At 40.5% G+C, this 27169-nt stretch overlaps 1 protein-coding gene across 1 annotated transcript in view; it reads right to left on the bottom strand.

Annotated features, from left to right (window-relative positions):
* LOC124149384 (pro-neuregulin-2, membrane-bound isoform-like) overlaps positions 1 to 23241 on the bottom strand; it is a 273209-nt gene extending 249968 nt beyond the window's left edge. Inside the window, exon 1 of the mRNA XM_046520927.2 lies at positions 23100 to 23241. The gene's annotated coding sequence lies outside the window, so the exon portion shown is untranslated. The remainder of the gene's footprint in view (positions 1 to 23099) is intronic.
* Between the last annotated feature and the right edge of the window lie 3928 nt (positions 23242 to 27169).

Below are 27169 nucleotides of genomic sequence, written 5' to 3'. Positions count from 1 at the left end.
AGTAAGGGATCATGAAATATTTCCATATACCATACACATTTAAAGAAACTCAGTCTTCACTACAAAAATATTCATGTTTGTTCAGTATAACCCCCCAAAATTTGATAAAAGCAAAATAAATATCTACCAGTATATATGTTACAGTCAGTGTGTAAAATTACTGAAATTGTTCACTTAGGTTACTGAGTATATGACCTTGCACCCCTCGGAATTAATAATGACAAGAAAAGCCCTGCAGCGCTCTTGTGGACTGTAATTCAACATTTAGGTTTCTGTCAATTCTGCAGCTGAATCTATGATGGTCATGATGTAAGCAGTATGTCCTCATCCAAGCAACGTACTCTCTCTGTCTTAGCATATTTGCAAAGGCCATGTTGTCAATAATCCTCTCGAAAGCAGAAATATCTGTAGATTTATTGTACAATAGAGGATTACTTAATAGTGCAGAGGTCCACATTCTCACACTAAGTAATCAATGTCATCAAAGGGAGCATCACCCGATGATCATTCCTTTATCATAGACCTGTCTTCTCATAATTGTACAGCGGTAATTTGTCAATAGCTTATGGGGTTGTGTTGATGGACTGGTAAACAGTAATGTTTGTCGACCTGATAGTAAGGCAAGTAGGATCGACATGGTGTGGTTAAGGTGTTGGTCAATCTCTCAGTCAGGTGAGATGGATCTGCATGGTGTGGTTAAGGTGTTGGTCAATCTCTCAGTCAGGTGAGATGGATCGACATGGTGTGGTTAAGGTGTTGGTCAATCTCTCAGTCAGGTGAGATGGATCTATCTGGTGTGGTTAAGTTGTTGGTCAATCTCTCAGTCAGGTGAGATGGATCTTCATGGTGTGGTTAAGGTGTTGGTCAATCTCTCAGTCAGGTGAGATGGATCTTCATGGTGTGGTTAAGGTGTTGGTCAATCTCTCAGTCAGGATAGATGGATCTGCACGGTGTGGTTAAGGTGTTGGTCAATCTCTCAGTCAGGATAGATGGATCTGCACGGTGTGGTTAAGGTGTTGGTCAATCTCTCAGTCAGGTGAGATGGATCTATCTGGTGTGGTTAAGGTGTTGGTCAATCTGTCAGTCAGGTGAGATGGATCTTCATGGTGTGGTTAAGGTGTTGGTCAATCTCTCAGTCAGGTGAGATGGATCTGCACGGTGTGGTTAAGGTGTTGGTCAATCTCTCAGTCAGGTGAGATGGATCTTCATGGTGTGGTTAAGGTGTTGGTCAATCTCTCAGTCAGGTGAGATGGATCTGCATGGTGTGGTTAAGGTGTTGATCAATCTCTCAGTCAGGTGAGATGGATCTTCATGGTGTGGTTAAGGTGTTGGTCAATCTCTCAGTCAGGATAGATGGATCTTCATGGTGTGGTTAAGGTGCTGGTCATTCTCTGTCAGGTGAGATGGATCTACATGGCATGGTCAAGATGTTGGTCAATCTCAGTCAGGTGAGATGGATCTTCATGGTGTGGTCAAGGTGTCGGTCAATCTCACAGTCAGGTGAAATGAATGAGTGAGTGAGTTTGGTTTAATGCCACTTTTAACAGTATTCCAGTTATATCACGGCATGTCTGCTTAATGTGGGAGGAAAGCCCGAAGTGATGCAGGTCTCAGACGTTTACCACTTTGGTGAAACCAACGAGCATGGATATGGTGCTGACAAATCTAGAAACATAAGTCAGGTGAGATGGATCTGCATGGCATGGTCAAGATGTTGGTCAATCTCACAGTCAGGTGAGATAGATCGACATGGCATGGTCAAGGTGTTGGTCAGTCTCTCAGTCAACTGAGATGGGTCTACATGGCATGGTCAAGGTGTTGGTTAATCTCAGTCAACGGAGTTGAATTACATGGAGTGGTCAAGATGTTGGTCGTAACACAGCACTGTCATTCAATGCATAGGCTAAATGAATGTTTTACCACCTTCTAAATTGTCATGAGTAAACAAAGAGTGAGATTGGTTTTTAAACTGCTTCAAGCAATATCCCAGCAATATCAAGGCAGGGGACACCAGAATCAGCTTTTACACATTATACCAATGGGAACCTGAACCAGAGCCTTTGACTTTAAGAGTGAACACTTTAACCACACAGTAAACATCACTTTTGTTGGTAAACAAAAAAGGAGGTTCAAATATTGAAAGTAAATATTGACGTAAGAAAATGCAATCCTCTGAAGTCTGGCACCAAGAAACTAGTTAGCAAGTTTAGCAATGAAGCTACTTTGAACAATATTTCCTATGAGCTGCAGCATGTAATCAAATGTATGAAGAAAGCCATAAATGAGGTAGGCCCTAAGACATGTACTAGTCTGCCGTATTACCATGGAGTGACAGTATGGTGGAGACAGTCCATTTAGGATCATAACTGGGGCAAATCCGGGACCAGCAAATCCTGGTACCTAAGGGAAATAACTCTTGATGTCCTGACCCAAGCTCCTCACAGCACGTGACACCTTCATTACGCTCTCGGTAACATTGCTGCCACCAGTGGGGGCACGGCAATTACAAGAATCTTGAAATTTGCCCTCGAACCCCAAATGTGGTAACGTTTATACTTTTGTTTACATCTTTAGGAATGCCATCATAGTGAATTTTGAAATGGTTTACGACTGACCAGATTTGATGAACTAGCTTACCTTCATCAGATTGGTTCGGGATTGCAGACTCATGGAAAATCACCCAAATCCCAACTTACATTTTTACTATACCAAGTACATGATGGTTGAAATGAAATAGAAATTCAAATTGTCAAACAAAGAAAATAATTTAGAGTATTTGGCGTCACGACTATCATCACCTGTTTGTAAACATGACAGTCTGTCAGTTATGAGTTCAAATCCATGCATGGTTGTAGCCACCTATCACAGTTGGGAGCTTTGACTGGTGGCAGTGACAGTATACAGAGATCTTCAAATGGGCTATCAGTGTGAGGAGCTTGGTCCAAACCTACCTAAGGGAAGTAACTCTTGATGTGTGACCTCTGGGCCAGCCCCTGGGGACAATACAGACTGGGGTAAGGCAATGGGTGCCAGGGTAGGACTGCTTATCATACACTACTGTACAATGGTACAGTGCAATTGTAATAGGATGCTTTGTTTTATGATGTAGACAATCACATACAATTTTCCATCCTTCTCAACTTTCAATCTGCACAGTTTTTGATTCAACTCCTTGTTGACGTTATATAACGTGGCCACCTGGTGGGCATGTAGGGCGATTACGCACTTAGGAAGGCCATTAGGCTTATGTTACAGATTGCCTGTTTGCCTCCAAGGTACCTTAGAAATTTCTGCTAAAGTTCACTTACTATTCACGTATACCTGGTATCATTAACTCTTTTACTCTTAGAGATAAGCTTTAGTTTGTTGACTAAAGCATGTGCATCACAATATTTTTGATTTGGCATGATCAGTTTTTTATTTTCTTTGTAAATGATATATCTTAAGTCAACCATCATTGTACACAAACCATTAATAAGTATGTTGTAGACAAGTAAGAAACACATACAACTTCATGGATAACAACTTCTGGTTTATTGCATAGCGCGACGTTTCGATGTAGATTCTTACACCGCTATCAAGCTGGAGTGCGGCTTGATAATGCCAATCAAACATGTAGACACTTCTGTCAGGTGAAAGTTGGCTCTCTTTATTAGACTTTTGGAATGACCACTGACTTTACTGTTCAATTGTTGTTCAACTTTACATTTACATTTTGAACAGAGCAGGCAAATAAAGACAGTTTAAAGACATTCCTGTTTTAAGTGTGTGTGTATTTACTTTGCTCTAATTTGTATAGGTCGTGGTTGGACTTAAAGATGGAAATGATAATATGAAGGTTGACTGATAAGTTCTGAGTATCACATAGAAGGAATTGTGTAGTGAAATTGTATTTTGTTGACATTACATGATGTCATAGAGATATATCCACAAGAACTGGAGTAAATTGTTTAACTCTGACAAGTCAGTAACATAAACAGAAGTCTGTGATATTTGGAAAATGGACAAACTTGAGGAATGTGTGCTGATCAAGTACTTGGCTTAACACCAAAGGGCATCCATTATGATATCTGAGTACAACACTGTGGAAGGATGTCCCTGCTGATGCCAACATAACGAGGTGGGCAGCAGATTTTAAGCATGGCAGGGAAAGTCTTGAAGATGACCCTTTCCTGGAAGACCTGTGACATTCGCAACACCAGAAATGATCCAGGGAATCCACGACATAGTGATGACTGACCAGCGAATGATTCCACGTCATATTGCTCACTCAGTAGGCATTTCCATGGAGAGTGTATAATCCATTACCTGAGAAACTTTGGCAGTGAAGAAAGTTGAGTTCCGAAGGTTCTGACATATGATAAAAAATGGACCAGGCACATGTTTCATCATAATCTAGCTCTGTTGGAAGCCCTTCCAGCTGATTCTTGCAAGGATTTGTGACTATGGATGAAACCTGGGGTCACTATTTCACCTTGAGTCCAAACAGTGAGTCACACCACCAAAGGAGGCAAAGACTGTCCCATCAGCTGGAAAGAATACGGTCTCGGTGTTCTGGGATGCCAAGGCTGTCATCATGGTGGACAACCTTCTGAAAGGCCAGACAATAAGCGGGGCATATTATACTTCACTTTTGAGGCAATTACAGGATGATTGTGTAAGAGGAGTGGAAAGCTGAGAAAAGGTGTGCTCTTTCATCAAGGCAATGCACACTGCACAAATCAGTCATTGGCATGGCTACAATCCACTCGTGTGGCTTTGAACTCCTTCAGCACCTGCCATATATGACTCGGTCAGACTTCCATCTCTTCCCAAACAAAGAAAGCTCTTACTGGAACCCACTGCTCAAACAATGATGTTTTGTTTGTTTGTTGTTTAACGCCACCCCCAGCAATATTCCAGCTATATGACGTTTGTCTGTATATAATCGAGTCTGGACCAGACAATTCAGTGATTGACATCATGAGCATCGATCCACCCAATTGGGAAACGATGACATGTACCAACCAAGTCACCGAGCCTGACTACCAGATCCTGTACGTTGCCTCTTACGACAAGCATGGGTTGCTGAAGACCTATTCTGACCGGGATCTTCACGTGTGCACCGTAAATGCTTTCAGACGAATGTCCCTTACCCGTGTCAGGATGTAATAAAGACGAAATCTTTAGATGTATATCGACAATTAATGAGAATATACACATGAACACAGAATAAAGTGCATCGTGTACAGTATCCATGAGCGTAACAATGTATTGCATTGGTGAATCATTTCAGCCCCATTCAGCATATCGGTAAAACAAAGACTAAATACACTGTGTTGCCTGATAGCAACATTAATACACATACAGACAGATCTAGTGACCATCCTTTATGGCAGTGATATTTTATATTATCTGCTACATCAGCAATAATACTCAAGGCTATGTGGCAGATGTTCACACATGGCCAGTGCCATATGTGTGTCTAGACTAGGCAATAAATCACATTTGACACAATTTCTGTTTTTCAAATGGTAAATGTTGTAAGCCCATGTACTCTTTTCAGCTTGATTCATATCGTAAAACAAGTTACACATTTCACAAAACATATCTGGCAGGAACAAACAGATACCACTCAAAGTTCCTCCTTGAATCCCACAGGGCAATCATGCCTCTAGAGTTTGGCCGGTAATAAAGTGCAACCCCTGATTTATATGTTCACTCCAAAACAATATCCCCGCTTTTTTAGAAACTTTCAGCAATTCATCCAAGTAGATCTAAAATGTGATTTATTTGCTATAAAGAAAAGGTTGTCTATATGACTATCACTAAACACAGACAATCACGAATACTGTGACACCAGTGGGAGGGCAATTATATGACTAGAAATCGGGTCACAGGCCAGGTGACTGCATGTGACGATGTCTAAGTCGATGCTTGTTTGTCAACTCCAAATGGATTTGGCAGGTTCTGTTTCCCTGTTTATGTCAAATATGTAACAGCTTAACAAAATACTGATTCACAGTTACAAATGTTCCATTATGATAGATATTTGCCCGACATCCATTCCGTTAATTGCACATTTGCCCTATCTGTTTTAGTTAATGACAACATGTTTTAGTACAGCAATAATTTCACTTTTCAGATATGATGCAGGGGGAGTTATTTAAAGTGTCGGTGCAAGGTTCTGGACAACATGGTGAATATTCAAAATTACTGGACTACCTGCCAAACTGTAGACCATGCCTCGAGCTGACAAGAGTGTGGGAGGTATGTCAGCATAACTTGGGAAGAAAGTGATGCAGATCTTTGAGTTTGGTGAAACCCAATAGCATGGATATGGTGTTGACAAGCCAAAGATCATAATAAGAAGAAATTGTGATTCAACCCACAATAATAGGATCCTGGCAAACCTAAGGGACACAACTCTCACAGAACATTTAGGTGTCTTAGAAGACTGGGCATGGGTATGCCTGTTGAACTGACAAATCCACTCTGAAAAGGGATTTACTTGAGGTACAGTGCCATGATTCTTTGCTTGAAACCTAATGGCATTTCTTATTTACACTAAGGCTATTCATATCAGAGTTGTGATGATGTGGTTGGTGTGTGACACATATTGTATCCTGGCACAAGGGAAATGTACAAAATGTACCATGATACACACTGTTTTGATTCTAAATCAGTTCAATCAGAAATTTCTGTTGATAGTCATGTATATCATTTTCTTTACCAAAGTGAAAGCATTATATTACAATAAGGTCTCAATGAAGTTCTAACTGAAATGAAATATGACAGAAGCCATTTATTGACCCTTATCAAAGTACCTTTAAACCAATCCATGTCACAATCAAACACAACATAGCACCATCACAATAGAAACCAATAGAACAAAGTCAGATTAGACCACAGCAGAGCAATGTCACATCGGGACATAAGAAAGCATTGTCATAATTGAACATAAATGAATAATGTCACAGTACATAAATACCCAGGAAATAATGACAAACAACAATGTATTGCTTTCTCATTGTCATTCTCAAAATGCCTCCTACCAAGAACAGACTAATCAGCCACGAGTTACTTACAAGATCTTCCAATTATTCTTATCGATCAGGCCCCAACATTAAAACTCTTGCATCATAACGTTTTGAATTGGCTAGTCAGCTCTCTGGAGGCTAACTTTGGCGCCAACATGGCAGGGACTTTAAGAATGTGAGTTTGTGGTAACACAATTATAAGGCTCAGATACAGTTTATCCTGCTAATGTTTCATATGTCCAGCATCATGGATATTCAGTGACAATGTTCATCTCAACATCCTGGGTGTTCACTGATAACGTTCATCTTAACATCCTGGGTGTTCAGCGATAATGTTCATCTCAACATCCTGGTGTTCAGTGATAATGTTCATCTCAACATCCTGGATGTTCACTGATAATGTTCATCTTTACATCCTGGGTGTTCAGTGATAATGTTCATCTCAACATCCTGGGTGTTCAGCGATAATGTTCATCTCAACATCCTGGGTGTTCAGCGATAATGTTCATCTCAACATCCTGGATGTTCACTGATAACGTTCATCTCAACATCCTGGGTGTTCACTGATAATGTTCATCTCAACATCCTGGGTGTTCAGCGATAATGTTCATCTCAACATCCTGGGTGTTCAGCTATAATGTTCATCTCAACATCCTGGGTGTTCAGTGATAACGTTCATCTCAACATCCTGGGTGTTCAGTGATAATGTTCATCTCAACATCCTGGGTGTTCAGTGATAATGTTCATCTCAACATCCTGGGTGTTCAGTGATAATGTTCATCTCAACATCCTGGTTGTTCAGCGATAATGTTCATCTCAACATCCTGGGTGTTCAGTGATAATGTTCATCTCAACATCCTGGGTGTTCAGCGATAATGTACATCTCAACATGATATTATTGATCGCATTATAATTATTAGTCTCAATTATATATTTTAATCTTAAAAGAATGTCATCTCAACATCCTGGGTGTACCGCGATAACATGCACCATCTCAAGATCTAACGCCCCATTTCATTACCAGTGACTGCAAAAACAGATGTAAAAAGATACCTTCATCATACAAGGAAAGCGAGGAAACGGAAGATACACAATGTCTACTAGTTTGTGTTCAGAGAAATCTCTAGATTTGTCAGAGGAAGTTAAATTAGATTTACACACATATTGACTTCTTTGTTTCAACAGAATTCATGCTCAATATATTCAAATGTCGTGTTCTCATTTTTATTCATCCCCACTGAGGAATTGAACAAAGGAGATTTCACACCACCACAAGCCATTTTGTATGTATTAGCATCATTTTTTTACTCATATTCTTGTACATTTTTCTTGGAGAACAAACAATCAGTTCACAAAATACCAGATTTCACGTAATACTCCCCACCACCACCTCACTCAGAAATCAGTCAATATTTCATTTCTTCTTAATTACAAAACTGAAAACTTAACACAAACAAAGGTTGTAACAAAAGATTACAATAAAAATATTATTTCATCAACACCTAAACAAATTACATGATTACAAGATTACTCTGAAAATAACAGCTCTCAATGAATTACTTTTCAGGGTTTCCTTAACCTGCTGAATCTAAGGGTCACTGTGACTTACAGGAATGTATATCGAGGGTCAGTTGGAAAGTTTGTGAGTGAGAGAGTGAGCGAGTGAGTGGGTGAGTAAGTGGGTGAGTGAGTGGGTGGGTGGGTGGGTGGGTGAGTGAGTGAGTGAGTGAGTGAGTGAGTGAGTGAGTGATTGAGTGAGTGAGTGAGTGAGTGGGTGGGTGAGTGAGTGAGTGAGTGAGTGAGTGAGTGAGTGAGTGAGTGAGTGAGTGAGTGAGTGGGTGGGTGGGTGAGTGGGTGGGTGGGTGGGTGGGTGGGTGTTGAGTGAGTGAGAGAGTGGGTGGGTGGGTGTGTGAGTGAGTGAGTGAGTGAGTGAGTGAGTGAGTGAGTGAGTGAGTGAGTGAGTGAGTGAGTGAGTGAGTGGGTGAGTAAGTGGGTGAGTAAGTGAGTGAGTGAGTGAGTGGGTGTGTGTTTGAGTGAGTGAGTGAGTGAGTGAGTGAGTGAGTGAGTGAGTGAGTGAGTGAGTGAGTGAGTGAGTGAGTGGGTGGGTGGGTGGGTTAGTGAGTGGGTGGGTGGGTGAGTGGGTGGGTGGGTGGGTGGGTGGGTGTGTGTTTGAGTGAGTGAGTGGGTGGGTGGGTGGGTGTTTGAGTGAGTGAGTGAGTGAGTGAGTGAGTGAGTGAGTGAGTGAGTGAGTGAGTGAGTGAGTGAGTGAGTGAGTGAGTGAGTGAGTGAGTGATGTTGATATTCTGAGCAACGACCCATGCCATCCAGGTCACCGAGACTGCCCACCTGATCCATTTGGCCACTTCTTACAACCAGCAGAGGTTGCTGTGCACCAATTCTTACCTGGAATCCCCACAGGGAAGGGTACAAAAGTATTGTAGGCAACATCAAATACCAATGATATCTGTGTCAAAAAGAATTCTGATTACATTCAATGAAACTTTTATTACCTCTAATTTACTCCTCATGTGAATTTAGATGCCTACAACAAATATCCTAAACAGTCAAAAGTTTCAATTCTACATACCACCTGTAGATGAATCCAGGTCCTCCTCCGCTTCTAATCCCACGTGGTGCCCCCTAACCCCGTACATCACCTATCACTATCAGGTATCAGGGATGGAATGTAGCAGCAGTCTCTCTAGGCATGGGAAGATATATATATACAATTCTGTCGGCCTGTTTTGTACAGTACGGGTTCATTCACTTGATTCAGGACAAAACCTGGGTACCTTCTAGTAATGTAGTAGTTGTACAGTTCTCCTTCTGAATTTGTTGATTGAATCTTTTCAATTTGCTGTATGTTTGTTATTTAACACTTCACTACAGCTGTCTGTAAATAATCGCATCTGGACCAGACAATCGAGTTAGTTTTTTATAAGCAGCGACCCACATCCAACCAAGTCTGATCACTCAATTCAAGACACTTCTTACGAAAAGTCTAGATTTCTGGGACTTATTCCAATCAAGAATCCCAATGTGTTTTTAGTCAACTTAATTTTGCAAGACATTTTGCCTAGTAAAAATGGGACATTATCTACATGTGAAAAGCCAAACATTGCATAGGTCATAGTCACAACAAACATGGGCTACTCAGGACTGTTCTCTGTGATCCTGGAACCTGCTCAGTGGGAACAAGTCTGAAGCAGGCGTCACCAAGAGAGGGCAGCACAAGCTCCTGCTTGGCTATGATGGTATACTAGGTCAGCCAGGAGTTGTCTACCTTGGCGATCACAGCACATTCAATCACAATGATATACTAGGTTAGCCAGGAGTTGTCTACCTTGGTGATCACTGCACATTCAATCACAATGATATACACGGTTAGCCAGGAGTTGTCTACCTTGGTGATCACTGCACATTTCAATCATGACGGTACACTAGGTCAGCCAGGAGTTGTCTACCCTGGTGATCACTGCACATTTCAGTCATGCTCTACAACCATTGTTTCCATCAATTTCCCATTTTATACACTTAGAAATTTCTCATTTCTCCTGTCCTTAGAGATTGTTACTAAGCTTGTCCTGGTTATCTTAGACCAAACTGTTTACTTTGTGTACTTTTGCTGTCAGTTATATTTAGTTCTGATTTGTACAAAATATAAGTATTGAGAACTGATTCAGGATTATAGCACTCAAATGAAACTTATCATTAAGGTCCAGTCCACTTATACTTATACTTATCCCCGACACAATTTGGTCTCGGGATACGGAACTAGCAGGTGAGGTGAGGTGAGGTGAGGTGAGGTGAAATGGGGTTTAACGTCACGTCCAAATTATTGCATTTATATAGCGACGTGCATGCATGTGTGTGTCTGCGGCTGCTTGTACTAGTCCGGACTGATGCCTATTTATAGTGCTAGCTCACTGAGATACCATGCCTCAGTTGAACATGAATACCCCACTCAGACACAGTATACTGACTCCGAGCTGACCAGTCCTTGTTTTAGCCCCTTAATTCCGAGAGCCAGACAGGTTAACAACAAGTACCATTTGATATGATGCGGCCGTGGATTGAACCCCGGACCTTCCGCTCTCTGGACGGACGCTCTACCACTAGACCACAGAGGCGGTCCAGAACTAGCAAGAGTCTAGGGGGCTGAAAAACGGACATCTCTCTTGAACAGTGAAATAAAGGAACTTTAAAAGTGATGTATTATACCCCAAGAATTCAGAAACCTGATTTATTTCCCTCAGTAATGTCACAGCGTTTCCTCCATCTGAAGCAGCATCTTGTGTACATCATGCTGCTGATTACACCTGCCAGCAATGTCCATACATCCATCTGTCACCCAGGTTGGTAAGTATCACAACAGAAGGATCTGCTGTCAATGTCTGCAAGCGGCCCCAGACACAAGCATATTGATATGTAATAACCCAGTAATAGAAGTACGATGAGGTGAAATACGATTTCCTGTTGATTACACGGATGAAGTGACAACGTAATGTCTACCACTGCCAGGTTGCTGCAGAAACCAGCAGGAAAGTTAATACTTGGACGTCTGGAAAACTTGATAGGTAATACAAATAGGGACACTTAAATAAATCCCTTAAAGCTGTTCCAAGTTTCTACATGCTACCTGAGTCAGGTGTTAATTTCTTCATTCTGGAACAATGCTGGTACAGTTGATTATATGAACCATAGTGTTGCAGGAAAAGCATTACAAACTGTACAATTAACATGAAAATATATACTGTAAATCTTGAAGTAAATGCATCTCCAAATTAATAAGACTGCTGACCCCTAGCCAAAATGCTACTCCCCTCACCCCATCCCCTGTGGAATGATACATATCCTTACCTTAGTCAAAACATACAGCAAATAGCACCACTTATAAGCACTCCCGTAACAAGTGTTACACAGTGTTTTCCTTAAAACAACACACAGTGTATATGTGTATTCTGTTGACTGGTATTAAGGAAGTTTAAAGGCAATAAAATACTTGAACCAACATCAGTTCACTGATTGGTATGCGGAGAAGGTGTCAACAAGCTTGACACGAGATGGTAGAACTTTTGACCCCAGCCGTGATAACTCACCGGATACCTATTGTGTAAACCTATTCTTTGACTGACATTGTTATATACTTGTATATACTCATATACAACTGCTGCTCAATAAACCATGTTAGTGTTTATATATATTGGTATATCCGCTATCCAAAGTGGCCGTGTGCGAAATACGCTGCAGTCGGAAAGCGCACGTTAAATCTTCTATATCAGTCAGTCAGTCAATCCAAAGTGGGCAGTGACGCCGTCTTATTGTAGATAGTCATTTTGAGACATAAATGCGAAGTTAATTAACGCTCACTTTAATTTCAAGATTTACAGTATATAAAACAGAAGCACCACCTTATGTTCCTTTTTGACTCCATAAAGTTATGAATAAAAATGATAAACACTCCTGTTTGTACCTGTGTGTACAAAGACGTTATGTCACGTATCACACATGAGGCAGAAACAACTGTTCCCAATGCACTGCTAACAATGAGCAGGTCACAGCAAGGCTGGTGTCTCATTCTCCTTCACTGTCTCGATACAGTCGTGTCTACATCACTTCACATCTACACAAAGAGGTGTGTTTGTGTCCCGCATACAAGACACTGTTACGTTTAATGAGGAAGTCATGTTCCAGCTACTTAATCATCATGTCATAATGACATTGACATGTCTCACATCTTACCAGCTGTCAATCACAAATCGATCATGCTAATTGCAGTGCATGGAGTTGACAAACTGCATAATTATTAACTTCAGCCAAACAACAAGTGAAATAGTGGAAACAGTGAAATGTATCAAACAATGCTCATTACAATAAAAAAACCGGATATCAACATCACCCACTGTGAATATATACAACATATATTGACATCACCCACTGTGGATATATACAACTGATATCGACATCACCCACTGTGACTATATAAAAATTGATATCAACATCACCCACTATGGATATATACAAATGATATCAACATCACCCACTATTGATATATACAACATATCTTGACATCACCCACTATGGATATATACAACATATATTGACATCACCCACTGTGGATATATACAACTGATATCGACATCACCCACTGTGAATATATAAAACTGATATCGTCATCACCCACTATGGATGTATACAACATATATTGACATCACCCACTATGGATATATACAACAGATATTGACATCACCCACTGTGAATATATACAACTGATATCTGCATCCACACTATGGATACATCCAACAGATATCTGATTACTGTAAAGTAATCAAAATTCAAAATGGATAGAAAACAGCTGTTCAATTCAGCTGAGTTTAACTTTTTATTGACTCGGAAAAAGTATGCAGCTTTTTGCTTCCAAGCAGGGCATAAGGGATTTATTCTGCCACTCAGGAGTCCATGTGCACCCTGTCTTCTTCATGGTGGGGTATAAGGGACGTATTCTCCAACTCAAAACTTTATTTCATTATCAGGCGGGATACATAGTATTTTATCAAGATCATGTGAACCAATCAGATCTCATCATTCTGACTTGGAGGTATAATAATGCTACTTATATCCATCAATCAACATATTTTCATCACTGAAGATGCCACTACCTAGATATTATTTCAGAGTAGTAGAGTCTATAAGTATATTCTATAACAAGAGTGTTTTTTTCGATACCAGTACTTAGTAGAACGATAAATAATTATTGACAACTGTTGCAAAGTTACACTTAAATAATATTACAGAGATTCAAATTCAAACACACTGGGACAGACACAGTAATATTCTGTTACACAGGTACATATGTCTTAATGATGCATACAAGAAGCAAATGATACTAATCCTCAACTGCATTTAAAGTACGTAACAGACAATTTCATTCTTCTATCCAGATATTTGTATATCGTACAGTATCAACCGATACTTAACAACGTTATATATACCAGTACCAGGTCATAAACCTAGGAAAGCTACCACACTTGCCACATACCTTTGGGTTATTGATTTTTACTTTAAGTATTTTTTGCATGAAAAAAGATTTACTTTTTTCTACATCAAAACTGTTTCGTCCCCATACCTCAGCTCTGTACAGCATTATTGGACAAAGTTTGGGGGGGGATACCAATAACAATAAACATACACAGACAGTGCTTCAAAATGTCAGCAAAATGTCCCCAAAATCATTGTGTATGTAAGTGTTGTACTGTGCACGTGTTTGCTTGTACTTGTCCGAACTAATGCCGGTTTTATAGTCCGAGTCCACTGAGATACCATGCCGCAGTTTAACATGGATACACCACTCCAACACAGTGTTGTCTCTGAGTTGTCCAGTCTTTGTTTTATCCCCTTGATGCTGAGCATAAGGCAGGGAAACAAGCAGTACCATCTTTAACATTTTTTCGTATGATGCAGCCAGGGATCAACAACTGACCTCCTGCTCTCTGGGCAGACACATTTCCCCCCAAATAACTGGATACTGTGTACGAAAATCAAGATTCACGTGTCCTTATCCTATTAATAGAATTCAAAACTATGTGGTACAGGATGCAGGATATAATATCCACATACACAGATATGTGTGTTGTTTGTTTGAACACGACATGGGAATATCCCAGTTTGTGCATAAGTATGTGACATCACATACACCTTCCATCTGTAGGGGGGTCATTTACACCACTCTCCTGGGGCCTGTCTCTACTGGGCCTTCATCAACATGCTCCCAATGAACAGGCAATCTCATTAAAATCAGACCTCAGTTCTCGCTACTGCTAAACAAAGATCGGAGGACATCCCATTAGGGGTCACGTCAGAACGACCTTTCATCCGACCAATCAGAGCATCGCTTACCAGATTATGAAAGTGACAGTCGGAATGTGATTTCTAATCATGCAACCTCGTAAACTTTAACTCCGAACGATAGTTACGGGTTTAACGACTGAATGCATACAATCAAGACCATCTATTAGCCATTCCAGAATGTTCTTTTGTTCAGGTTTCAAATCTGTAATCAAGAATTCATCAAAATATGTTTCGAAGCGAAGTCGCCAATTTGAAATTAGTGCTGTAAATCACGAGAAATTGGTCATTCCATTGGTCAGTTAAAGTTTGCGCAAGGTCAGTCTGACATGACCCGTAATGGGATGTCCTCAGATCTTTGTTTAGCGGTAGCGAGAACTAAGATCTGATTTTAATGAGATTGAATGAACAGGTGTCTTGTGTGGTTCAACTGGACATTGCGGTCTGTAAGGAAGTATGTGACTATCCACCTGCACTGGTGGACCCAGAGGCGGAGTACAGACACTAAGGCCGAACTTGTTAGCTGCACCCTCAGCCCAGTCACTTTGTGACTTGGATATTATGTGCACGCCCCCTTTTTTTCAAAATGTGAATCTGTTGTGAGAGAGAGATACGGAGGGGATATAAATGACAGCTGTCCTCGAGAGAGAGCGAGCGGATTTATATGACAGCTGTCATCAATAGATTTAAAAGATCTTATAGTATGACTCTATATTTTTGAAGTATTGGTAAATCTTGCAATCCACACCCACCGTTGACTGTTTGCTTAAGCACGTAATTTCATCACTTGATCGAATACAGGACTCGTGGTATGTCACTGCTACTCGCATGTATACAAATAAACTTTTTTATGATAGTTTCTGGAATGTTTTTGAAGAAGAATTACCCCTACCTCCATTCGGAATTAATTAGAAAGGAACCCGTTTGTTTGGACGAAATCCCTTTACCCAATCTAGGTCGATGCATACTGATTATGCATAATCCCAAACAGGAAGTGATGACAAGCGAATATTCCACACATATCATACCACAAAATAGAAATAATGTGACAATATAGTTTCCGAACCCTTCAGTGGCTCATGACAGGTACTTTGTTCACCAAGCTCGGTAAAGAAAATTCGCATTGATCAATCCTAATTAATGTGTCATAAAAGTTAACTATGAACAAGAAACATTTTGCTTAAGACATACTTAATAGATTAGTATGAGTGCGCCATTACGATCCATTATAATTTTCCTACTGCAAGAATATAACATACCCTGCTACAATGTTAGATGTATCTTCTGTATCTTAGCAAGTTGTTAACTGTAGTTATATGAAAGAATCGGGTGGTCCTCAACATTTTTATGAGCAGTATATGAGATACCTAAACATTTAACACTCAAGCAAACATCATTATAAATACTGAATACACTGGCTATAAATCACAGAGCATGAGGGTCGGTCGGGTAGCCTAGTGGTTAAAGCGTTTGCTCGTCACACCGAAGACCCGGGATCGAGTCCCGTCATGGCTACAATGTGTGAAGCCCATTTCTGTTGTCCCCTGCTGTGATATTGCTGGAATATTGCTAACAGCAGTGTAAAAACTATACTCACTCACTCACTCACAGAGCATGATACATGATTATTTACAGACTGCAATCATACAGATGGAATATTGCTGAGTGCATCATTAAACAACAAACAAACAATCAATCAATGATACATCATAAATAGACACAGGAACATCCTAACTCTCTAAATGCATAAATATTTTTGAACATTGGTCATAAATTCTACAGTTTGTGACGTTGGTCACATTCCAGCAATCGCATCTTTTACCACATCACCATGTGGAAAACACCCAACCCTATCTGGACCAGCCCTCTCACCACCCTCACTATCACGCTGTGCAGTCCTAACATATCACTAACACTTTAACCGGAGAAACCATCAGCTGAAAATAGAGCCTTGTCTATATTAGTTACAAGCCACGGTGGTACGACCACAGCAGCCTGCCAGAACCTGCTCTGCTATCACCTGATGCTATGTACCCACGTAGATTTCCTGCACATACATATCAACGCATGTACATTTCAATCTTGGCATAACATGTGTTGGCATGATTTCCCTGCACTAAATGTCGGGCTGTTATGACAAGACAATTTTGATATTTCTGGCTTTGGTAAAAACATTCCTATGAGAATCAAGTTCTTGAGAATGTTGAAAACATGATCAAAATGAAAAGTTGATAATCGCAAATCCCTATGCAAACATGATACTCATTTCAAAGTCAGTTTTCTTCACTGACAATTTTCCAAAACTCAATCTTTGTCTGTTTTATCAAAAGACACTAACATAGAAAAACTGAAGCAATTATTTGTTGATTGGGATACTTTGAAAAGAACATTGCTTTAATTGGATGTCTGACATGCTCACACACATTCATAAACTCTTGTTTCAAGTCTTTATGATCAGTTAATTGAAACAAAATACCTTATGAAATATTTCTGTACACTGAATATGAGTGAGTACGGTTTTATGCCAATTTTAGCAATTTTCAAGAAATATCATGGTGGGGGAAGCAGAATTAGGCATCACACATTGTACCCATGTGTGGAATAGAACCCAGGCTATCACCGTGACAAGCAAACCCTTTATCCACTAGGCTACCACTGTCCCACTTCTTAAGGACAATAGTGTAATCTTGCCCAAATGATTTCTATATTTCAAACATTTATGTCATTTTAAGATAGAATGACAAGACTTGGGGACTTTAGGTCATGAAGCCTGATAGTTAATCAGTACAAACGTGACATTTGAAAATGTCTTGAATTGATACTGAATGAGTGAGTGATGTTGGTCTATTGCTGCTTTAAATAGTAATCCAGTGTTATTACCCATGTGGTGAAGATACGGGTGGTGAGATACTACATCACACGTGTCGCACAAGGTTGACCTTGTTTTATTTAGTTTGATTGGATAATCATGAACTCTGTCACACCGGAACTACTTTTTTCATCCATAAACAATCACAAGACGTCGTTCACTTTCACAAAACGTTATGAGACAGAACCTAAGGAATCTCATGACAATATATTTACAACACTTTATTAAACCAAACATGACAGTCACACTCATCAAATTCGCTTTGGAGTCTATGTTAGTTATGCAAAGAGCTACTACAGACAATATATAATTGAGTTATATCAAATTGCAATGTACGACTACCGACAGATCGAGGATCCCCATGAGTGTGACGCACCCCCGCAACCACTTTCGTGACTTTCAATTTGATGTTGTTGATGTGTTTCTCCGGTTGTGACAGTGTCCTCTTCAAAGCGTATTTTGTGACATTGTTTCTGAAGGTGTTTGTTCATGAATAAATATACACAACTGCACGAAAAGATCACTCAAAGTGAACAGTTCCGATACAATTCATTAAAAAACTCTGTGGAAGTGTGCCTGACTTCTGTTTTTGTGGCCATAAACATCCCAAATGTGAACAATAACATTTTCTTTTGATCTCTAGCGTAAAACACTGTGGTTGGTTGGTTTGTTGTTTAACGCTGCACTCAGCAATATTCCAGCTATATGACGGCGGTCTGTAATTAATCGAGTCCGGACCAGACAATCCAGTGATAAATATGAGAATCGATCTACGCACTTTGGAACAATGACATGCATCAACCAAGTCAGTGATCCTGACCACCCAATCCCATTAGTCGACCTTTTACGACAAGCATACTCGCCTTTTACGGCAAGCATGGGTTGCTGAAGACCTATTCTACCCCGGATCTTCACAGGCCATAAAACACTGTGAGTAGATCACAGTTGTGTTTTCTTATTCCGATAGTGACCTTGCCCTTTGTTCGAAGCTGTCACTAACATGGAAGTAGACAAGATTTTGTTGATTTCCACGTCTTCAGTTAACATTAACGTCTTTGGTGAACACTCTGGTTTCCATCTTCCAAAACAGTACGTACAGGATAGAAATTCAGCTGAAAGATCAAGGGAACCGCACCATTTTAAATGATCAGCCAGGATCCCAGCGGTGCGAGTGACCGAGTGTTGGTTCGAGATTCAAAGCACTGCATTGTTTGACTTTTTAAGTTTTCTTACATTTGTCCTGCGTACTAAAAACAGTGCGCTTGAATTACCAAAGGTTGCAGAAATCCCAAAATAAAGATTTTGAGCATTGGTGGTGCCAGGTTTGCACACAACAGAAGGTAAATGCTGTTAATGTGTATGAATAGAAAAATGTCAACAATACCCATGTTTGGGCATATAGTAATATTCATGCACAACCAGATTTGCAACCGGTTTCAGTTTGGTTTGTTAACAAATAATATATTATGTATACTCACACGCAAAAGAAACGCAAGTGGTTTTAAGCAAATAGGTAACAAACATGGAACCATAAATTGATACGAGTTTTAACATGTAGTGAAGCCTGATGGTGTTATCAATATTTTTGGTTGCATTTTGGAAGCCCCGAGTAAAAACGCAACATAAAAAACGAATCGCCAAAACACACCATTTCAATGAATATGAGGGTATCATGCACCCATTTCTCGCGAAATCGAAAATGCACGAACTGTCACGAAGTGTAGTGGGTATAAAGCTGTGGCCGATTCTTGGACCTACCACTCCTTGGTCAACCATGCCACGCCTATCTCAAATTCAGAGAAATCAGGCTATCAGACGTTTGGAAGCTGGAGAGTCTGTCCAAGATGTTGCCCGTCATTTCAACGTTAACATAACCACAATTTACCGTCTCCTGCATCGATACAATGCAACACAGACCACAGATGACCTTCCTCGGAGCGGTCATCCTAGGGTTACCACACCTCGACAAGATCGGCAGATTACCCGTCAACACCAGTGACATCCGTTCCTAACTGCAAGTGAAACTGCTCGAGAGACCATAGGAACAAATAATCGACACATTAGCCGGGACACTGTGATCCGACGTCTCCGTTCCAACAACCTCAGATGTCGCCGACCAGCACGTCGTCCTGTTCTCCAACCAAGGCATCGACAAGCACGACTTCAGTGGGCACAGGGTCATCACAATTGGCGTCATCGTGAGTGGAGGTGTGTCTTCTTCTCTGATGAAAGTTGCTTATGTGTCTCCTATGCAGACGGAAGAGTCAGAATTTGGCGGCGTCGAGGTGATAGTTTCACTGACAGAAACATTGTGGAAAGGGATCCATGGGGTGGGCCTAGCATCATGATATGGGCAGGGATTGGACTTAATGCGAGACTTGGGCCCCTGTGCTTTCTGAATGTTGGTCAAAGTCGAGGACACGGCATCACTGCTCAGCGGTATATCGACCAAGTGATCAGACCCCACGTTGTTCCATTTTTTGCACAACATCAACAACACATTTCCCAGCAGGACAACGTTCGTCCCCATGTTGCCAGAGCTACCATGGCCTTTCTGCAACAACACAACACTCGTGTTCTACCGTGGCCAGCCCTCAGCCCTGATCTGAACCCCATCGAACACTTGTGGGATGAGGTTCAAAGGCGTCTGCACAATGTGCACCGAATCCCTACAACTGCTGATGAACTATGCACAGCTGCTCTGGATGTATGCAGGAGGATCCCTAGGGCCTTCACAAATCGTCTGATCCACTCAATGTACAGGAGATGTGTGGCAGTGATCAATGTTAATGGTGGTCACACCAGGTATTGACTGACATTTTGGGTATTGACCCGAAACTGTGTAAGCCCTTAACATTTGAAAAAAACAATTATGTCATCTGCCTTTTAATCCATTAAACTGTCTTCAGTCAAATTTTTAATAAAATCTTGCCCTATTAGTATTTCTTGTCTTTACTGTTGATAATAAATAACATGTATACTGCATACTTGACTTGCGTTTCTTTTGCGTGTGAGTATATTTACACTTAAATACTTATTTAACCTGGGTAATAAATAAAATACCACACTCATTCTCGTTAGAAACCATTTTTACAACACTCGTGAACTTTCTATGGTATCTGACCTCACTCTAGCTCGGTCAAATACCAGAGAAAGTCCACTTGTGTCGTAAAAATGGTCTCTAATGAGAATGAGTGTAGTATTCTCTATGTATCACGGCATCAGCTTAAAGTTGGAGGAAAGCCCAAAGTGATGCAGGTCTCTGACATTTACCACTTTGGTGAAACCCACAAGCACAGGTATGGTGCTGACAAAACCTAGAATAGTAAGTGGGGTGAACAGGGATTCAAACCCACACACATAGGTTTCTGACATGCCCAAGGGACATAACTCTTCAGAGAAAAGTGTCTTAGATGACTGGGCCACCTGTGCTCCCTGATACAGAATGAAGCATCTTTTGTTTACAGACAGAGTTCGGTTTAACGCCACTTTTAACATTATTCCAGTTATATCGCGGCGTGTCAGCTTAATGAGGGAGGAAAGCCCAAAGTGATGCAGGTCTCAGACGTTTACCACTTCGGTGAAACCCATGAGCATGGGTACGGTGCTGACAAACCTAGAAACATGATCGGGGCATACCGGGATTTGAACCCACAATCATAGGTTTCTGGCGTGCCCAAGGGACGCAACTCTGCACAGCGAATCGTGGCGCCTTAGACGACTCGGCCACCCGTGCCCCCAACAACATTCATTCCAACTGAAGTCAACACAAATAAAATATTCCAAGAGCTGTTGAAACTGAAAAACTCATCTCCTCCCCTCCTCAAAATGAAGACTCCTCTCTCCTCTCAAAACTCAAATCATAGTTTTAAACATATCACACAGATCTATAAACAAAGTCTTAATTCAATTTCCTTGTAATTCAAGAACATTGTGATAGTTTCACCTAACTAGTGACAGCTGATTTAGCCTTATTCCTCCTAAATGCAATTAACAGCTCCCATCTGCACATCAGGGCTGTGAGATTCACACTGAAGGAGCATGCTTCTATACATGTTTAATGACTCATAAATAAATCTAATTAAGTAGGCTTTGTAGATAAGTCTCTCCTAGAGAAACTAATTACCAATGAATTAAGGCACTTTTTTACCTTCTTAACTTAATCAATACAGGAATGTACATGCTTTCCATTAGATATTGATTAAAAACTGTCGCAAATGGATAGTCACAAAAGTGTTTATTTGTGTAAAGTGTTTAATTGAGTACAATTATATACCAAGTTTATAAAAAGAGCACTTACATTAGCACATGTTGTCACAATATCTGCCCCTAGTTGTGTAACAATTTGGAGAAAAATATCAATCAGGCTTGTGTTACAGAAGCTCAATCTAACAGCTAAACAACATCTAAGTGTATTGGTTGTGACAATGTGGTTTATGTTAGGTTAAGTAAGTAATAATTACTATATTTTAATTATCCTATACAAGTATCATATTTATTGCCCTTAATGTAAAAGATGGATACCATTACTTCAAAAACTGATATTACAACAGATGCATGTTGACAATGTTTAACATTGTAACACGATCTCCAAATGAAACATTGTGCATTTGTTTTGCAAAGAGTATCATCGCTGAACCCTTTTTTTGCTGTTTCAAGAAAAACAAAATACTAATACAACGTTCTTACTATTTAAATATAAACCTAAATATCGTTATGTGAGAAAGGAACACATGACCTCAAATAATTTAGATTCCAAAGTTAATCTTTGGACAGCACATCAGGTTTTCTAGGCCAGGGTCTCAATTGACAGACTGGCCTTCGCCAGACCGGGAATACACACGGGTGAAACATGACCTGTCACTATCGTGTAGGCTACAGTTTTTGTACCACTGCTGACAAGGACACCCCAATAAAGACCTATGTGCTGGTACAGGCATATCAAACACCGTCTGGGAGATCCATATAGTAGGGTTTTCATAGTCCTGACAAGTTAATCAATACCGAGTTCAGTGTGAATGGAATCTATCGGTAGTAAATACACGAGACACGCTCAGGTGCTCTCCGATGTCCCACAAGAGTGAAACCAGCGTGCAGAGGTGACGACACGCCCATGCGCGATGTTGTCAAGTTGTAGATGTTACATATTTGGTTGTGGCCTGGTGACATATATTCACACATCACGATCAATCGGTGTGACGGCATTCGTATGACAGCGGTACTTTGCAACACATGTCTTGTTCTTTCATAGTAAACTTTACAAGCGATAATTGCCTGTTTGGATAATACGGGAGCTCTCGTGTACCTGACGTGCCCGTCATCGCCTCACCTCAGCGTTTCCTAACTAGCACATAAATAACACTGACCTTTAAACTTTGACCAGTTCCGCTCGATTACTTCCCTCTTTACCTAAAACACCGCTCATTCAACTTCCAACCTGTTCTCGCTGAGGTATGTACACTCCTTTCGCAAGTTTTGTGCACTATTCGCTGCTGTTTGCTCAATTCAAGGTAGACAACTCTGTCGCGAACACCTGTCAGGTGAACTTTCTCATACTGGGGCTCTCTTGGGGATGAGGATGTTCGCGTGACAAATGCTTCCACGAATGTTGTTGTCGGTCTTATTTTTTGTCTGTCAATATCTAAAAAAATATATATTAATGTTCACTTTTTCGTGTTTACCTTAGGCAAATACGATGTGGATGACTCACTGGTGAACAGCTGTGTATAATATATCTCTATTTGTTCATGTATGTGGGTTTAGTTGAACGATTAACCCTTCTGTTTTATGTATGTTTTTCTTTTGGTTCATCCACGTGATAATTAATCAATATTAGCTGCCTCGACAACACGTGTTATGAATGGGCTGCGAGGAAGTGTAGAAACATGCATAGCGAAACGACGGCAGATAGCGTTGGTTGGTTTGGTTGGTTTGTTGTTTAACGCCGCAATATTCCAGCTATATGACGGCGGTCTGTAAATAATCGAGTCTGGACCAGACAATCCAGTGATTGACATCATGAGCATCGATCCACGCAATTGGGACCGATGACATGCATCGACCAAGTCAGCGAGCCTGACCACCCGATCGCGGCAGATAGTGAGATATGACGACACCGATAGTATGATGGATGGTTAAGTAGTTAATAGGCACTTAGTGGAATGATTCTCAGGTCCGTGTTAAGATATAGTCTTGGAGCTAGGGTCACAGGTATCTGGTTGACGTTGGGAAATAGATGGATCGGTGATGGATAGATATATATTTACAGGCCGCTAGATATAGATAGATAAACAGTATATATTGGCAAGTTGATAGACACGGGAAACGGGAGCATGTATACATGTACATTGATATATGGACCGGCGGACATAGATACGCAGGTAGATAGAAGAAAGATAGATAGATAGATAGATAGATAGACAGGTAGGTAGTAGATAGACAGACAGGTAGGTTTGTTTGTTTGTTGTTAACGCCGCACTCAGCAATATTCCAACTAAATGACTGCGGTCTGTAAATAATTGAGTCTGGATAAGACAAACCAGTGATTGACATCATGAGCATCGATCTATGCAGATGGAATACGATGACATGCATCAAACAAGTCAGCGAGCCTGACCACCACCCGATCGATCCCATTAGTAGCCTCTTACGAAAAGAATGGGTTGCTGAAGACCTATTCTACCCCGATAGATAGATATATAGATAGACGGATAAATAGATACTTTATCGATAGATAGAAAGCTAGACAGACTCATAGACATACAGATGATATTTAACGATAGATAGGTAGATATATAGATGATAGATACTAGTATATAGGTTGATAGATAGATAGGTAGATACATAGGTTGCTGGATATATAGATAGTCAGAATGATAAATAGACAGATAGATAGTTTATTGATAGATAGATAGGCAGGTAGATAGGTAGATATATAGATGATAGATAGGTTGATAGATAGATACATACATAGGTTGCTAGATATATAGTTAGATAGACAGAATGATAAATAGACAGACTGATAGATAGTTTATCGATAGATAGATAGATAGATAGACAGACAGACAGGTAGATAGTTTATCGTTTGATAGAAGGATAGACAGGTGGATAGATAGATAGTTTATCGATTGATATAAAGATAGACATACGGATGAATAGACAGGCATCAGATAGATAGATAGACTGATAGATAGTTTATCGATAGATAGATAGATAGATAGACAGACAGACAGACAGACAGGTAGATAGTTTATCGTTTGATAGATAGATAGATAGATAGATAGATAGATAGATATTGCTCACCGTGGGGCTGACATTTCCCTCTGTCGTCAGCTGTAACCAGCTCCTGGCCGTGAGAGAGTCAACACTCGTGACTAGGCAGTGAATGGTATACATACCGCTTTCAACACGCGGCGTTCATGGGACATATTTCCCACAGCAATAGTCAGCATCTATATTCATGGGGCGTTGCCGATCGCCGATATCGTTCTCAACAGGGAAATATATAATCAAAACATTATCATCACGATAGACCGCATTCTCAGCCGGTTTAACACAAATCCACATCAAGGCGCTGCCTTTGTCAACACAGTCAAACGAGAACAGACACCACGCCGATTCTGTTGTCACTAAATGGGAAATATATTCCCCAAACAGAGCGTCAGTTTGTTTTAGACAGCGGTATATCAACCAAATAGCAGTGATCTAAAGCCTTCTTCCATAAATGATTTGATCGTATAAACCACGAAGGACTTAGAAGAGAAAATACACAATCACAAACGTACGGAAAGTTAACTGATTGTCCCTCTTTCACAAAGTCTGCTTGACGAACCGATATTATATTTAGCGGATTCCCCAGACACATAGGTAAATATCTATTATTTCCCCATAAAAGACATTATTGCAGCAATTTTGTTTTAGCTTATTCAAAGATGTCGAACCGAGAGTTTCCTCAGGTCGAACGAACACTTTGGCTATCCCTTTTCTTCAAGTGTGCGAATCTGTTCTTAACTCGAGAAAACGTAGACTGTATGACCTCCCCCTTTTTAAATAATTTGTAAAATTAATAATGATTTCAATAACTGTTATTTTAAACATTATTTTATAATGTCCTATGCAATTCCCTATTCTGACTTTTACCATGCGTTCCCGTGTTCAGGTGAACAATTGCTTTGCCTTCAGATGTGTTTATGACGGGTGCCACCGACGGGGCAGAATATGGTCTTTTTTTCGCGAACACCTGGAAAAATCACTGTTTGATAGTGCTTCATGAACACATTCTCATCATAAAGTCGGAATCGTACAATCGACTCTGCTTTTGGCTTTTCGTTTGTTGTTTAACGCCACACTTTACATTTTAGAACTTTAAGTCTTCGATCACGACGCCTACTGTCAACATACCTGTTTTGAACTAGCTATAAAAGGATATTCATTGAATCAACGTTACGGGGTTCGAATACGTTTGTTTGTTTGCTTTTTAACGCCGCACTCAATATTCCAGCTGTATGACGGCGGTCTGTAAATAATCGAGCCTGGACCAGACAATCCAGTGATTGACAGCATGAGCATCGATCTACGCAATTGGGATACGATGACATGCGTCAACCAAGTCAGTGAGCCTGACCACCCGATCGCCTCTTACGATAAGCATGAAGATCATTTCTAACCCGGATCTTCCCGGACCTTGCTTTAAGCATAGATTTCTTATGATCATGGAATTGTTCTTTTTACTGCTTTTACGTACAGTTTTGTATCTCTCATTAATATTATTGTGAACGTCGTCACAGAAAAAAAGTTCAACGTGTTATTATTGCCCCTCTGTTCCAATGTATATTCAACCCTTGGGTGGTATAGCATCCGAGGCTAAGATTCTTTTCTGCAAATAGAACACCTCTAGAGTTGAGACGGGGCGGTCGGGTAGCCTTGTGGTTAGAACATTCGCTCGTCACGCCGAAGACCAGGGTACGATTCCCGACATGGGTACAATGTGTGAAGCCCATTTCTGGTGTTCCCCCGCCGTGATATTGCTGGAATATTGCTAAAAGCGGCGTAAAACCATACTCACAAGAGTTGAGACAAAATCCCTGATTACTGTTGGAAGACTAGATTGCTTACTGTACATGTTAATGAGCCATAGCTTTACAAATGTCTATATGCCATACTGATTCAACTGAGGCACCGTGTATCTATAATTATTGATTCACCCTTCACCCCTTTTCTGTGTGAAAAGGGGCGGTCGGGTAGCCTAGTGGTTAAAGCGTTCGCTCGTCACGCCGAAGACCCGGGTTCGAATCCCGACATGGGTACAACGTGTGAAGCCCATTTCTGGTGTCCCCCGCCGTGATAATGCTGGCGGCGTAAAACCAAACTCACTCACTCACTCACTCACTCTGTGTGAAAAACACCGAATGTATTGTTTTGAATAAACACTTTCTTG

The sequence above is a fragment of the Haliotis rufescens genome, unplaced genomic scaffold (genome assembly GCF_023055435.1).
Source record: "Haliotis rufescens isolate VD_foot unplaced genomic scaffold, xgHalRufe1.0.p SCAF_11, whole genome shotgun sequence".
Lineage (NCBI taxonomy): Eukaryota > Metazoa > Mollusca > Gastropoda > Lepetellida > Haliotidae > Haliotis > Haliotis rufescens.
This window is presented reverse-complemented; position numbering and strand designations above follow the sequence as displayed.